The sequence below is a fragment of the Nelumbo lutea genome, chromosome 5, assembly GCF_056320005.1.
Source record: "Nelumbo lutea isolate HS-2025 chromosome 5, American lotus-T2T, whole genome shotgun sequence".
In the NCBI taxonomy this organism is placed as follows: Eukaryota; Viridiplantae; Streptophyta; class Magnoliopsida; order Proteales; family Nelumbonaceae; genus Nelumbo; species Nelumbo lutea.
The window spans coordinates 73,984,826-73,997,447 of NC_142688.1; the positions used below are offsets into that span (position 1 = coordinate 73,984,826).

The 12,622-nt window shown below is 41.8% G+C and overlaps 1 pseudogene; it reads right to left on the reverse strand.

Annotated features, from left to right (window-relative positions):
• Positions 1 to 1,010: 1,010 nt before the first annotated feature.
• Positions 1,011 to 12,207, reverse strand: LOC148852913 (T-complex protein 1 subunit beta-like; annotated as a pseudogene).
• Positions 12,208 to 12,622: the final 415 nt, after the last annotated feature.

Below are 12,622 nucleotides of genomic sequence, written 5' to 3' on the forward strand. Positions count from 1 at the left end.
GATATGCATAAAAATTGGATGTTTTGTTTTTTCTCATGTCTATCAGACCCATATCAGGGAGTATTGGGGCGTATTAGGGGTGTATCGGGACATATCGGGGGTGTATCGAGGCATATCGGTAGCGTATTGATGAAAAAGATATGGTCAGAAATAAAGAAAAAATTAAATGAGGAAAGTAAGCTTATTTTCCCCGAAATAAGCCTTCTTTCACCCCAAATGACTCTAAAACTCCAAACTTCATTCCTAGAGTGTTAGATTTGCAAAATTTTGGAAGAAACAAGTGTGAATTGATAATTTTTTTTAAAGATTTTTCAAATTTTGAAAAAAATATGGCAAAAATAGGTAAAATTTTCAATCTTTTATAATATCTTGTGATTTCTTTTTTTTCTTAAATGCTTAAATTTATGTTGATCTACATTTCCTACATTCAAAATCACATTTTTTGCGCTATCAATATATTTATGAAAATTTCATGAAAATATTTGGGGAAAATATAAATTAACAAAAAAATTGAAAATATAAGTTTTTTCTCTGCCTATAAAGACTAAATATGTTTTAGATCTATGGATTTATCTATCATATCTATAGAGCAATTGAAGTTTCTTCTTTAATATAATTAATTATATTTTATCATTTGGTCATAACAATTGAATATATTATAATTTTATGGATGATCTATCATATCCAAAGACCAATTGAAATTTCTTCTTTAATAATTATTTTTTTTAAATTTTTAGAATTAAAAATTAATTAGTTAATTATATTTTATCATTTGATCATACTGATTGAATATATTATAATTCTATGGATGATCTATCATATCCACAATTGAAATTTCTTCTTTAATAACTATTGTTTGAATATATTATATAATGTTTATTTATTTTTTATATATTTTTTAAAATGAATAATAAATAATTATTTAAACAATAAATAATTATTAATTATATTTTCACATAAAAGTTGTGCCAATGCATGTTTTGTGGTTGGATAGGAGAGTTGGATTTTTCTCATCCTATAAAACATTAAAGCTTAAGAATTATAGTTAAGCATAGGATTTTTAATGAAATTATAAATAGTTATAATATATTTCTTCATAAAATCATCAAAATATATTAATTCAATGTATATACACCTCATTGAGATCTTATATTTAGTGTTATTGATGTATTTTTATAATTTATTAAAGTATTTATAGTGTTTCTAAACGTATCTTAGTGTTTCTCTGATATGCATACGTATCCAAGGCGTATCCCAATATGTATCTTAAAATTTCCCTTCTGATACACTTGGCGTTTTTGATACTTTGGACATTGGGTAAAAGAAAATGAAAAAAAAAAATAGTTTTTCTGAAATTAAACTCTCAAAATTTGTGTTCAATCTCCGATACTTTGAATCATGTGATTATGATAAGTGGAAAAAATGCAAAGAATAGGATAAGAATCGAAGTCATAAAAGACATTTGAACACCCATTAGAAGATGGAACCTATTGGCAATTAAAGGAGTTAGATGGGTTAAGGATAAATAAAAAAGAGCAAAGGTTGGAGTAGTAAGAAATGTTTTAAGTACTAATAATTCAACAATAAGTATGAAATTAAACGAAACAGAATGACAAAACATGATTCACGTAGACATGTAGAGGACCCCATATAGTTGGGATAAGGCTTGAATGATGAACGGATAAATATGCTAGATTTAGGCTTAATTCTTGGGTGTTGAACTAATCTCTAGAAACCCTGATCCATCCCAAGTGAATTTTCGGTATGATATTTTTCAGATTAGCCAGTAGGGATGGCAATTCTACCTATCCCCCATGGGTTCCCAACAATGAGATCTCTTCCTTCTCCCAATCCTAATATATATTAAATATTATTCATATTAAATATATTATTATATATGACATTATTTATATATTAAAATATATTTAAAGTATTATTTATATTTTAAAATTTTTATTTATTTTAAGTAAATTTATTTTTCTAAAAATATTGTTAACTAAAACATTTTGGAAATTCGAGTCCCCGTGGAAAACCCATCCCCATTGGCCATTGGGGATAGAAGGAAACTTTTATTCCTGATGGGAATCAGAGTTGGAGACAAGGATTTATTACAAAATCAAGATGGAGGATGGGGAATATCTGTCCCATTGTCATTACTAGATCGTCTTTGCTTCATGTTTTGTGTCAAGGCCTTGAAGCCTAGCATAGTAAGGCTGAATGATGTCCATATTGAGCGAAGGCCAAGGATTTGAAAAGATGTTAGGTTTTATTTATCTATGTTCAAATTTATCATATCACCTTGGATACGCCTATACCAAATTGGTATAGTCCTACTTCCATTTAGGTCCAAAACTTGATAATGAATTTAGTTTTGCTGCTAAAACGGTAAAACCCAAACTCAACCCCATTTAGCCAACTGAAGGGTTGTTGAGTTGGTATGTTAGCTGTGGAGTTCCAGTAGAAAGCGGAATCTAATCGTGGGGAGAAGAGGGGTTATGATTGGGGGTGTGCCCTATGCTGCATTTGGAAGTGATGTAAATCAATAACCGATGTAAAATTTATATAATTTCGGTTTTGTAGGAGTTTGGAAGGAGTGTGTAATTATGACCGACGGAAAATTTCACTTTGGTTTAGATTTGTTGACATTTGAATGGAGTGGAATTTTACATCACGAATTGATGTAAAACCTCATCAAGCATAAGGTTTAACATCAATAATTTATAAAAAAACTATATCGATTTTATCAATGTAAAACTTTACACTTTTTTATATCAGTTTTCAAAATGTAACGGTCACCTATATATATGGTTTAGTGTAAAACATCATCAGTGTGCTTTTACACTGATGATGTTCTACACCAGACCCAAATGAAGCCTAGGGGATTGGGACATATCACCAAATACCAAAAAGAAAAAAAAGGGTAAATTACAAATACCCCCCTGTACTATGGGGTTTGTGACAAATACCCCCATGTACTTTGTTTTGCGACAAAGACCCCCTTATACTTTGATAGTGAGACAAAGACCCCCTTTGACCATTAAGTCAGATAACAAAATGCACAAAATTACCAAAATACCCTACTAAATTTTTTCTATTCTCTTTGTTTGCCCTTTTTCTCTTAAAACCTATTTAACCTATTTTTCCCTTTCTTCTCTTCTTTTCCCCTCCCTCACCATCCTCTCTCATTCTTTCTCTATCCCAATTCTCCGAAATTTTGTCTTCTCTTTTCTATGGGGCACAAGTGATGATTTCATCAATTCTGAGTATCATCTCTACAGCTTCAGTTGCAAAAAGTAGCATAGCCTGTTTGACTTTGAATGACCATGAGATTCCAAGTTTCTCCATGTCTCCTGATGCCCCTGAGAGGATGTTGATTCTAGTAGTACACCCCTTCTTGTGATTCTCTGCACGAAGCTGAGAAATCAATTCCGCACTGCCCAAACCTGCATTATCTGCAATAGTTGTAGGGATGGCCTATAAGGCCCGTGAGAATGCTTCAATTGCATGAGACTTCTTTCCTGGAGTCCTACGGGCCAATTTATCAACTTCCTTTGCCATCACCATCTCAGGTGCCACCCTCATCCAAGTAAAACTTTGTTGTCGACAATAGTTTGAGACAGTACACACAGGGCATAATGTAGAGACCTTTCAGCCTCATCAAGCACCCGAAAACTAGCACCTCAATGAGCTTATAGTGCCCAAGCTTAACCGACTCTGGATTATCAAAGGTCAATGCAATCTCACCACCAGTTACCAGAGCAAGATGCTCAATTCCATCAAAATCAGCATGCTCAAATCGCCAAAATTCCCACATCTGCAAATAGTTCCTTAGGAAAATTGTAAATCAATCGTCTATTCACAAAGCCACTGATCCCATATAATCTTCTCAACCTTCTCTTTCATTTTCTATTTTTCTGCCCCTTCAATCTGTGCAACCCGTGACATAGAATCAACACGGACACGTGCCCCATAGATCTTTACTTTGTCAATGTCCATTGCAGTGTTTGCTACCAAAATTTTAGCAATTTCTATGCACTTCAGTTGAAGGCATTATTTGTGACTACATCTTTAACAGGTTAGAAATGGAAAGTTATTGGGCATTTCCAATTTACGGCGGGAAGGGAGAATCAAAGGATCGGCAGATTCATGCCGAGTGGCGAGGAAGGGACCCTAGAGGCCCTGAAATGCGCTGCATGCGATTGTCACAGGAACTTTCACCGGAAAGAGATGAAGGGGGAGCCCCAATCGGGGGCGAATTGTTATTACTACCATAACAAGAACCATGATCGCAGCAGTAGTAGGATCTCACCTCCCCAACCCCAACTACCTCCTCCACCTCTTCAACAACACCAAAAATTTCAATTGGGATTACCTACTAGTCCATCATAGGGATCAATTCCTCCCATGATGATGGCCTTCGGAGGCGGTGGTGGAATTGGTGGCAGAGCAACTGAGTAGTCAAGCGAGGACCTCAATGTGTATCAATCCAATGCACCTCAGCGAGCAACACAGCTTCCACAACCACAACCATTGTCTCTATCAAAGAAGAAAGATAGGGTGTTGTAGAGGAACGGAAAACAATTACTCTCTCTCTCTCTCTCTCTCTCCATCTGCAAGGAACAGAAGGTAGAGGAAATCGGGAAGAAGGAAGGAGATGAGAGAAGGGGGAAGGCTAAGAAGAGATACCGCGAGAGAGAGAAAGAGGATTTTGGAAGTCCACCGCCACTGCAACAACTATTGTTGCTACTGTTGAGGTTGAGGAAGATGAATAGTGTTTTTCTTCGAATAGGTATTACAAGGATAATATGGGAATTAAAAAATGGGGTCTTTGTCCAACAAATGGAGGTTTTTGTTAACGGAAGGCTAACAAAAGGGGGTCTTTGTCTCACGATCAAAGTATGGGGGGTCTTTGTCGCAAAACAAAGTACAGGGTTGTCTTTATCACAGACCCCATAGTACATAGTACATGGGAGGTCTTTGTAATTTACCCAAAAAAAATCAACCTATTTCTGTTACAATTCTCAGATGTCTCGCAATGGCAATGGCTGTACACCATAGTACATGAGACGCACATATGAGTCAATGGCTGTACACCAAACTATGGGTGGAAGTTGGGAAAGTTGAGCTAATCTAGGCTGGGTTTAATCTGAACCTATAAGAATGGCGCCTAAAACTCAAGCCTGAGTCAAGTCCGATCTATTCAATCCAGGCTTAGTCTACAGTAAAATTTAATGCACTCGAGTTCAATTCGGCCTCGGGCTAGGTTCAGGTTAGTCAATCAGCCCACACTAAAATTTAATATAAAGGCATGTATTTATATATGAATTTATGCATGTAAGTAAGTATATATCTATATATGGATATTGTATATGTAGAATTGGGTTGGGCTTGGGTAATAAGGTGTTATTGGGTTCACGTCAGGTTTGGACTACTTAAGAGTTAGGTCTGAACCCAACTCAAAAAATAAGAAACCCAAAATTTTTTGGCCCATGCCTAGCCTGTCTAAAATCACGAGCTGGGTTGGTTTCGGCTTAAGTTGTGTCCATCTAAGTTTCACTCCCACACAAAATCTGATTTGACACAAAACATAAAATAAGGCATTCACACTTTAGTTGCTGAAGGTCTGAACTTTCATTTGCAACAAAATTCATCCTAAACATCCAGATTTCAACACATCGCCCCCTACCGTTAAATACAGAATAGATTCTTATGTGATTATTATGTGTTAGTTTAAACATTTTTAAATTTCCAAAATACGCTTATATAATTTGTAAGAGCATTTCACAAAACAATTGATAAAATGTAAAAATTTATTATAGAAAATAGAATAAAGAAAAAGAAATGAATAAGCATATAAATATAAAAGAACATAGAAATATAATGTTAATAAGTATTTTCTTCTCACATGTCTCAGCCCATCAAAGCTCCCAGAGAGAAATAAGATAATGGCCATTTTACTCATAAAAATCCATCATTAAAAGGGATAATTTTGTCCTATCTAAGTATTGGCAACTTTTCCCTCAGGTGGAAAAGTTATTTAGCGACCTGGAGATGGGTATGCTTATTGGGTATATGTAAATGATACATAGACAATTTTCCTACCCATTGGAGGACTACCTTGCCGAAGATAAGCTCGTGCAGGCCGGCTTGAGTCCTGGTAGGTTGTATTTGGTTTAGAGTTGTTCTGATAGTTGGTACTCTATTCTTGTTGACGTCGCTAATGCCAAGTTTCGGTGCAACTCCCATGAATCTCAACGCGACCAAGGTTCTTGGGCGGATGAAAGGAAAGAAGAAGAAGTGAGCTGCCAAAAGAGCTCGTACTGAGTCCCTAGAGCCCGCCATCCTTGAGCCTGAACAGCCTTCCAGTGCGCCTCCGATGACTGACTTGGAGATGGAGAAGGTCCCACCTTGTGTACTTGAGACATCTTTAGGGCCCACCCCTACGACAACTGTTGCTTCTTCGGGGAGTGGAGAGACAGTTTAGAGTATCTTGACTCCACAATATAGCCTCCAAAAGAGTTGTGTACTCTGAAGAAGTCGCGAGCTGGGCTGAGCTAATGCTAGCTCAGCTCGGGGCTCGGGCAGCTACCCACTGCATGGTGGTAAGTCTTGTTCTACTTTGATTTTTGTACTTGTAACTTTGCTGGTACTAATCTATTGCTCTTGGCAGGTGAATTCCACCGTGCATGCCTTGACTTACTAGTCCGAGAAGCACTTAAAACGGGCCCTAGCTGCTGAGAGTTCGTCTTGTGGGGCTCATATCGAGCTGGATCTAGCTCATGACAAGATCAGCCAACTGGAAGACCATGCGCGAGCTCAAGAAGAACTCATTGCGTCGCTGACATCAGAGAAGGCGGATCTGCAGCACCAGGTGGAGAACCTTGAGGCCGACGTTAAGGAGTGAACAAAAATTCTTCTCAAGGCCATAGAGGAAGCTAAGGTCAAGGCCATCGGAGATTATAAGAGCTTAGAGGAGTTCGAGGGAGAGTTGATCGAGGCCGGATCGGAGGGTTATCGTAAAGGCTTCAAGCTCAGTAGGTGGCTGACCAAGCGCGAGTTCCCATAACTCGATATGAGTGCCATCACTACTTCGCAGATCACAAATGAGATGGCCCTTGAAACCGTTGGAGACCCAGAATCCGAAGCGGAGAGTGGTGATGAGCTACCCGACACTTTAGAGGCCGGTGCTGCCGACAAGATTGGTTCCTTTGCCAAGACTTCGGGCAAGGATGATGAGTACCTCGAATAGTTCTTTGTACTTCGAGCTTGCAAGCTCAGCATCTTTTTTTTTTTTCTCTCCCCTTTTGTGATGAACTCTTTATAATGAAATACATTTTTTGCTAAGTGTTGTGCAATTAATCTTCTGACCATAGTGATTTTTCCCTGAACTGTTGAGCTGTCGAGCTAGATAACCGAAGTGGGGGGTTCCTCACTTTGTCGTTGCCTTGAACTGTCACCTAGTACTTGGGGCAATTTTATGGTGTACGCCGAGGTGAGCGACATAGTAGGGTATATGCTCGACCTGTCTACACACGGGCTACTTGAAAGTATTTTGCCTATGCCGATGAGGCAACTAGGTCTTATATGGTGCCGAGGTCTTTTGTGAGCTCGACGCTTTTAGCCCTTAGGTTGAGGGATTCACTCTCCTTTGGGGTTTGCCCATGCCAAGGAGGCGATTGGGTCTTATGTTGCCGAGGTCTTTTCTGTTAGCTCGGTGCTTTGGTCCTTAGGCTGTGGAAGCGACTCGTAGTCCAGTCCCTAGTTCGACAATTATAGACAATACTGCCTTAGGTTGACGATGTTCCATGCCCGATGTACCTGTTTCCCTTCTAAGGTCTCGAGTTCGTACGTACCTTCCCCGAGCTGTCGCTTTACCCAGTAGGGTCCTTCCCAGTTCGGTCCGAGCTTACCAATACCGGGCTCAAGCACCATAACTTTGTGAAGAACCAGGTCTCCAACGTGGAGATTCTGCTTCTTGACTCTGGCGTTATAGTACCGAGCTACTCTCTGTTGGTAGGTCGCGGTCCTAATGTATGCTAGGCCCCGTACCTCTTCAAGTAGGTCGAGGTTGGTGCGTAGCTCGCTTTCATTCGCTTCTTCATCGTGTGCCTCCAGGCGTAGCATAGGCACCTCGATCTTGGTTGGGATCACTACCTCTGTGCCATAAATGAGGTTGAAGGGAGTCTCACCTGTGGCGGTCTTCACAGTGGTCCGATAAGCCCAAAGTACACAAGGTAGCTCGTCAACTCATAATCCTTTAGCTCGGGCTAATCATGCCTTCAGTCCGCGGAGGATGGCCCTGTTCATGATTTACGCTTGGCCATTGGTTTGAGGGTGCGCTACCGAGGTGAAATTCTGTTGTATCCTCATGTCTTTGCACCAGTTTTGGAACTTTATGTCTTTGAACTACTTGCCGTTGTCAGAGATAAGTACTCGAGGTAGTTCGAAGCGACAAATTATATTCCTCCAGAAGAAGTTTTGTATGGTTCGCGCTGTGATCATTGCAAGATGTTCGACCTCCACCCACTTCGTGAAGTAGTTCACTGCTACCACTAGGAACCTCCTCTGTCCTGTCGCTGGCGGGAATGGTCCAATTATGTCGATTCCCCACTGTGCGAAGGGCCATGGGGTGGTGAGGTACTTTAGGTCGACAGTGGGCTGGTGGTGGATGTTAGCGTGCCTTTGGCATTTGTCGCATCTTTTGACAAACTCAATCGCGTCTGCCTTAATCGTTGGCCAGTAGTAGCCCTATCGTAGTGCTTTTTGGGCGAGAGCCCTGTCCCCCAGGTGTCCGCCGCATGAACCCTCATGAGTGTCGCGGAGTACAAATTCAGCCTCGGAAGGTCGTAAGCAGCGTAGATAAGAGAGCGTGTAGGATCTTCGGTACAGTCGTCCATCTATCATGACGTATTTGGCTGCTCGACACTCTACCCTTCTGGCGGAATTACGATCTACAGGGAGGGTCCTATGGAGCAGATAGCTCGCGAGTGGATCAATCTAGCTCTCTGCTTGCGCAACAGGAGCGCCCTCTTCTGGCCCCCTGAGAATGCTAGGCCGAGGCAAGTTCTCTATGTACACGGTTCTCATGGTGTTGTCGCTTGTGCTGCCTAATCGAGATAGGGCATCGGCCTTAGCATTCTCAGACCTCAGGATCTGCCTGATAAAGTAAGCGACCATGGTCGGTTTGCGGGCTTCATAGTCACCGGTGACCTAGTTGATCACGAGCTGGGAATCGCTGCAGATAATGAGGTGTTTAGCTTGTACTTCGCTTGCTAAGGCGAGCCCGGCTATCAACGCTTCATATTCTGCTTCATTGTTGGACGCTTTCACCCTGCTTGGCCCGTACAGAATGATTCCAGCTCCGCTTCCTTGCTGATTTGACGAGCCATCCACATGAAGGATCCAGGGCTCCTCATCCTAGGTCGGGTTTCTTCCAATCAGGAATGGTGCCGTACTGGTTGAAGCTTCTCTATGCTCAAGCTCAATCGACTCTGGGACTACAACGCTGAAGGTACATTCCGCGACAAAGTCGGCCAAGGCTTGGGCCTTCATGGCAGTTTGGGGCTCGTACTGGATGTCGTACTCGCTGAGCTCGATGACCCACTTCATCAATCTATCGGAAATCTCGGGCTTGAGCAAGACTTGCTTCAGAGGTTTGATGGTGAGGAAGACGATGGTATGAGTTTGGAAATATGGCCAAAGCTTCCGAGCTACAATGACTTGCACGTACGCTAACTTTTCGATTTCTGGGTACCTCATTTCTACGTCCTACAAAACTATACTAACATAGTAGATGGGTCGTTGAACCCGATCTACCTCTTTTATCAGTACCGAGCTGACTACCTCGTCACTCGCGGAGAGGTACAACTTCAAAATATCTCACTCCTCGAGTCGGGTCAAAACTGGGATGCTGGCGAGATACTTTTTGAGCTCGTCGAAAGCGAGCTGGCACTCTTCGATCCATTCGAAGTCTTTGCTTCTCTTAATTGCCTTAAAGAAAGGTAGGCAATGATCTACCGATTTAGACATGAAACGGCTCAGAGCAGCTATTCTACCGTTCAACCTCTAAACCTCTTTCAATTTTCGGGGCGGTCTCATGTCTAGGATTGCCTTAATTTTCTCGGGGTTGGCCTCGATGCCACATCGGTTAATGATATAACCCAGGAACTTACTCGAAGTGACACCGAAGACACATTTGTTGGGCTTTAATTTCATATTGTTCTCACGCAAAATTTGAAAAACACAAGATAAGTCTTTGATTAAATCATTTGAAAATTGACTTTTAACGACCATGTCATCTACATAACACTCTACTTTTTTGCCGATCAACGGTTCAAACAATCAGTTTACAAGTCTTTGAAAACTTGCCCCAGCATTTTTCGGTCCGAAGGGCATGACCTTGTAACAGTACAGGCCTAGCTTGATTATAAAGTTCATTTTCTCCTCATCGACAGGGTCCATCCTGATCTGGTTATAGCTTGAATAAGCATCTAGGAAGCTCAGCAACTCATGCCCTGAGGTCACATCCACCAAACTGTCGATTTTGGGAGGTGGGAAGTTGTCCTTTGGGCAATCTCGATTCAGGTCGGTATAGTCGACGCACATGCGCCACTTACCATTGGCCTTTTTCACTAGAATGGGGTTAGCCACCCAGCTCAGGTAATGGACCTCCCTGACGAAATCGGCTGCAAGGAGTTTACCGACCTCCTCATCAACTATGCTCCAGCGCTCTGGAGCTAAGTTGCGTTTCTTCTGTCTAACGGGCCTAACTACAGGATCAATGTGCAATTTGTGAGTGATTATGCTAGGGTCTATGCCGAGCATTTCTGCTTCCGACCATGTAAAAACATCTAAGTTTTGAAGTAATAAGCTTACCAGTTGTGATCGTAGAGGCTCCTCAATCGAAGCGCCGATCTGAAGAGTCTTGGCTGGATCTTCTACTGAAACGGGTATAGAGGCTGTCTCTTCTATTGGTGAAGCTCACTCCTCATGGTACTCCGTAGGTCAATCCAACTCAAGGTCATCTATTGCCTTGGCTTTCCCTTTGAGGGCGGCGACGTAGCATTTGCGAGACTCGAGCTGGTCACCTCACACCATCCCAACTCCGAAGTTTGTAGGGAACTTCATGGCCAAGTAATAGGTGGACAGCACTGTGCGTAGAGCGTGGGTGATAGGCCGACCTATTATGGCGTTGTACGGGGAGGGAGTTGCAACCACTAGGAAAGTGTGGTCGAATCTCACTATGTTAGGCCAGGTACTGACCTCCATAGGTACTGTGACTTTTCCTAGGGGCCTGACTTCCTCTCCGTTGAAGCCTACCAAGGGAGTGTTTGCGGGCTTGATGTCGCTCTCCTAAAGCTGCAACTTGTTGAATGCATCTTTGAAGAGAATGTTTGCCGACCTGCTGGAGTCTACTAGGACGCGTTTCACCTCGAAGTAATTTATTCTCATTATTATGATGTGCGCGTCATCGTGGGGGTACTGGACTCCGCACGCGTCGTCTTCAATTAAGAAGATGGGTTCTTCCAACCTCAACTGCTTCGGAGGATTTTGTTCTTCTCTTTCGATCTCGCGGGCTGATGTCTTTGCCGCGGCTGAGGTGCAGCCCGCGACAATCGATCCGCCGGTGATCATATGTATTATTTCACAAATTGGCCTCTCTTCGGGCAACTGTCTTTGCGACTACTTGTTTTGCCTATTGCTGGATTTGGGAACGTCTCTATTTTGCTCCCCCTGCCGACCTGTTTGACTTTTATTATCATTTAATACAAAATTTTTCAGATATCCGCGACAGATGAGTTCTTCTATCTCGTTGTGGAGGTTCTTACAATTTTCAGTGCTATGACCATGATCTCTGTGGAAGTGGTAGTATACATTTCTGTTCCTTGTGTTCGGGTCACCTCTCATCCGAGGTGGCCACTTCACGTAAGAAGCATCCTTGATCGCCAGGAGGATTTCTGCTCACTTCGCGTTTAAGGGAGTGTAGTTTCTTTCAGTTTGAGGAGCTTGGGAATGTTGATTAGGCTTTCCTCCTCGGACTGGCTCGTCTTTCTTTCTCTTGTTGTTCCCGTTAGTTGAGGTCACACCTTCTCTTGTCCTCTTCTCTGGTGGGTTCTCGCTCTTCTGGTTCATCTCTTCCTCTGTTCCGATGAACTGGTCAGCGAGCTTGAGAAACTCTGTGACATCTTTTGGTTTGTTAGAAACCATGTGCCACTTGAATTCTTTGTGGGTGATTCCTCTCTTTACAGCTGTAAGTCTCACATCGGGGTCTAGATCAGGAATCTACAAGCACGCATCGTTAAAACGCTTGATGTAACTCTAGATGGATTCTACTTCTCTTTGGACAATGCCGATGAGGCTTTCTTGAGACCTTGGGCACCTCTTACTAGTGATGAAGTGCGAGGTAAAGATCTGTACGAACTGTGCCCAACTCTTGATCGTCCCGAGCGCAAGGTTTCTGTACCATGTGTGAGCTACCCCCTTAAAAATTGTGGAGAAAGCAACACACATGCAGGATTCATCTGCTTCAACTAAGTGCATTTGAGACTAAAGTGAGTCTACATGGTAGTTTGGATCAAACAACCCATCATACTTGTCTAAGCGAGGTACCTTGAAATCCTTT